Genomic DNA, 4,250 nt, shown 5'->3' on the forward strand with positions numbered 1-4,250 from the left:
TAATTTCTTTGGGTAATAAATTATATATACGAAACTGTAAGTAGTAAGAAATGTATAATTTCAATCCCAATCGGAAGTTTTTGACAAACTAACTTGCACACCCGATAATCCATGAGTATGGGACCGGATATGAAACAGATGTATGCGCTAGCATGCATGGATTGAATCCGTGTACTTAAGGTTAAACTTAACTTGTTTTCATTTCATTAATAATATAATAAATACATGTATAAAAACAATCACTGTAAACACAAATTATCAAACTCAATTGCAAAGGTATACATAATAAAGTAGTTGGTATATGGGATCTCAAACCAATATTTTTCCATCTAAAAAATTCTTGTATTCTGACCCGTGGGTATGGCGAAACATAGCAAGTTTAAAGCTGAGCCAGTTGACGGATATCCATCGGATAAGCATCAGACGATGACTGAGCATTGTAAGATCTCCTACCAACGATTACATTTGTGGCTTCAGTAGGATGAAAAGCGTCCCAAAATAGATGTTGATCTCTGTTTCGGCAAGGTGTTTGAGCAGGAAGACAAGTGATTTGCCCGTTATTCTTTCCCATGCCGCAACATCCGGCATTTGTCACTGTGAAACCTGCACATTATGCAAAACAATGTTAGTTTCTTGAAAAATATTCCTTTGAACGATCAAAGGTTGCTGATATAAATACATACCGTAGGATTGACGGTTATTGATCAAGTCTTGGAAAATGTCGTAATTGTTGATGTAGATGAATTTTGCATCGGGTAGGTCCCTGTTGAAGTTATCGACCAGAGATATAAGCTTGTTGTTGAACAATTTGTTCGCAGAGTTGATTCTCTCAACACATGTAGATCCATCGTTACTATTTTGAGCCAACGCGTTTGGACTACACCCGATCTGCCCAATGCCATTCAACACGAGTTTCCTTGCTCCATAATTATAAAGTTCCTGAAAGTACCAAAATTCATATTTATTGGTAATAAAGAAAAAAATGGCCGAGTTTATTATCTATATCTATCATAGTTATTATTATCTAATGTAGATTGATAGTGAGGATTTACCAATATCTCATTATCTTGTAATTGGGTTACACGTTCGATCAAAATATGAAAACTGAATTTATCAGTATTCAAAAACATAACTCATACAGTCATCCCATGAAAGTATGAATGCTACTTTTGCACCAATTACCAGTTGGAATAATAGTTACTGTACTAGCTACTTACTCTTATTAGCTGAGAATATTGTTGAATGAGAACTGAAGCATACTGCTCCGGCGTATATTGTCTGCTAGTTCGGTAGAAAGTAGGCATGAAATAGTTGTTGAGATAATCGTTGCTTCCCAATCCAACCGAGTATATACATTGTCTAAGATAATTCGCTGCTGAAGTTTGGTTTCCTAGTATATTCACCACTTGTGACACTGTATTTTTGTAGTTATTCACCTGCCCATCGAAGCTAATTCGTGCACCCTATAAATCAATGCTTGCATTATAAGTGTCTAGTGATGTTAATTAAACTAAATTTAATAGTTAATAATGTTCCAGGAACATAATTGAAGAAGTTTAGATAACATGTACCAATTGTTGTCCTGTTTCGTCTCTGATTCCTGCTGCTGCTGATGCATAATTAACTCCATTAAGTATCGCACGACCCCAAGCATTTGCATAGGGTGGAATATAACCATTGAATCCCAGAAGCTCAGCAAAAGATTAAGAAATTTGTAGCTTCGTAAGACTTTATATGATCAAGTAAAACATGTACATGCATGATTATAAGTAGCAATATAAAAGTGTATCCAATTTCACACCATCCAACGTCCGTTAACACTTAAGTTTAGCAATTTGGGGTGGGGTGGGGGGGTGGGGGGGGGTGGTTTGCAAACTTTGAAAAACAATTCAGTCGTGCGGCCAATATATGAATGGGTGTTCATCAAACTTGAAAATTTTTTGGTCAAAAACATCTATCAGGACGGTCATTTAAAATAGTGTATGATTAATAAATACGTACATGTACAATTACATACATAACAGAGTAAAGTGATGAAACTTACCAACAGTATCGACAACAGTTTTGCCATTGCTAAACCTTCCTGTCGGGCCATTCGGGAAATCAATACCGTATGGCAAGTAATTGGCTTTTGCCAATGACACGATACGGTTATTGTTCCCGTTATCGACCAAAGAATCGCCAAAAATGAAGTAACACGGAACTTGAGGGGCACCATTAACCTCCAAAGAAACCATTGTTAGTGTAATGATTATTGATATTACATGGACACCGAGCCATCTTTTTTGCACACATGTCATTTCTACAAATGTTGCGAAAGTGAATGCAAGCAAGAGGGGTTATCAGTAGCAAAAGTGTGGGATGATATTGATATTAGAGGTCTTGGTTGGTGTATACATACATACAAAATCACATGTGGTGTGTTATTGTGAATATATGATGGAGGCATCAAGTGGCAGACGACTATTAGCCCATATGAAGTTTTACAGTTGGGAAGTTGGACGGGTGCATCAACTTCACGCGGATTTGAGTACTGATTGGTTCATTAACTTTGAGCTTTACTCAATATGATATTATCTAGAGATCTGAAAACTAGATTATTCTTACTGATTGGTTCATTAAATTTGATAGCAATTAACTTTTCTTTATTGAAATTGTCATATAGGATAATCTGTAAATCCACCAAAAAAATTCATAATCTTCGTATGATCGTATCTATCTTTGTTTAACAGCAAAAGTCAAACCTCCAATCATTTTCACCGACTTGTATTTATCCTTCTACATGCTACGATTGACTTGTTCAATTATACAACCAATTAATGGACATTAATGCGTTTGACTTCATGAATAACCAACAACGATTAAACATAGCAAGTCATACTCAGAGGTCTTTTTATTGAGATGGGTGGTAGGAGAAAAAATATTTATCAATATAGTTACTTTGAAAGTATTTATTAAAATAGATTAAACTCTTTATTTTTTCTCTTACTATTAGCCTATTGACTAAAAATAATTCTTATTAAAATAAAATAAAAATATCAAATATACTATATTTATAAAATTAAATTGCAGATATTTTTATTTTCTTTTAAAAAAATTGGATATCATAATTCATAATAAATTCAGTGACAGATCCATAAATTTTTTTCAGTGAGTTCACTGTTTTTAAACGCTCTAGTTTAATAAGGCCGAACATATAAAAAAAAATCGAGTTAGTTAGACGGTTCGGGTCGGGTAAGGTTCAATAATTTTCAGGTCGGTTAAGGTTCACTAATATTCGGGTCGGTTCAATGGTACGGGCCAAGTAAGGTTCAACAAATTAACAATTTAACATTACTATTTTTTTAAACGGCCAAATGGAACCTGTTTAACGAACAAAACACGTCTAGCAAGAGAGTCAGAGACAAGACACCCGAGTTACAAACAAACAACCAAAACACAAAAAACGAACACAACTTATTTACAAATAAACTAAAACTCCTATGATTACAATGGGAATATTATAGTCTTAGATTTACCCCATAACTAAATTTGCCAACGCAAGAGATAAGGACCGGTCTCCAATGATCAAGTCTCAACCAATTTCAATTCCTCCATTAAACTAAAGAGATTAACATTGTAATATAAAATAGACCTTCACCCTTCACCCTTCTAATGACCAAAGTGGTAAGAGGGGATCGAACCCTAGTTCTTAGGGCAATAAGGGAATGTGTTTACCACCCGACCATGATTTCATTTTATGTATGGATTCACTCACAATTTATATATGGGTTCACTCTCATATTTTATATAGGTATACGTATAAAATCTGAAACTCAGTGGGTTCCCGTGAACCCGCAATCGGATACCACTACGTGAATACCGACCTTCGGCCACACATGTGGTCTGGGCGATTTGCCACACTTCGGCTTAAATGTGTGGCTAAAAGGTCTTTGACCATGTTTGAAAACCTTCCAGAATGTTTTGGCCACACATATTATTCTTCACGTGACCATTCTATACCTAGTCAGGTACTTTTCGCCACACTTTGAAAAAAACGATGACAAAAACAAGCCACATTATAAAAACGTTTGGCGAAATGTGACATACAGTCATAGTTTGTTTGATCTTTGATACATGTGACCAAAAACACATGCATTAGCCACAAACTGTGACATTTAACTAGCCACATGTTTTAATAGTGTGGCGAAATTTGACAAACCGCTACTGTATTGATAAGAGATGTGTCTAAAAGGTAAAAGATATAGCCA

At 35.2% G+C, this 4,250-nt stretch overlaps 1 pseudogene across 1 annotated transcript; it reads right to left on the reverse strand.

The window, feature by feature from the left end:
- Positions 1–234: 234 nt before the first annotated feature.
- Positions 235–2,304, reverse strand: LOC143536459 (GDSL esterase/lipase At1g29670-like; annotated as a pseudogene). The gene is made up of 5 exons (XR_013135891.1): positions 2,049–2,304; positions 1,572–1,718; positions 1,218–1,463; positions 684–939; positions 235–603 (listed from the first exon to the last, which is right to left on the reverse strand). The product of XR_013135891.1 is annotated as a GDSL esterase/lipase At1g29670-like (transcript).
- Positions 2,305–4,250: the final 1,946 nt, after the last annotated feature.

Source organism: Bidens hawaiensis, unplaced genomic scaffold, assembly GCF_021521415.1.
Source record: "Bidens hawaiensis isolate Kalapana, Puna unplaced genomic scaffold, B.hawaiensis_p1.1 tig00010809_1, whole genome shotgun sequence".
Lineage (NCBI taxonomy): Eukaryota > Viridiplantae > Streptophyta > Magnoliopsida > Asterales > Asteraceae > Bidens > Bidens hawaiensis.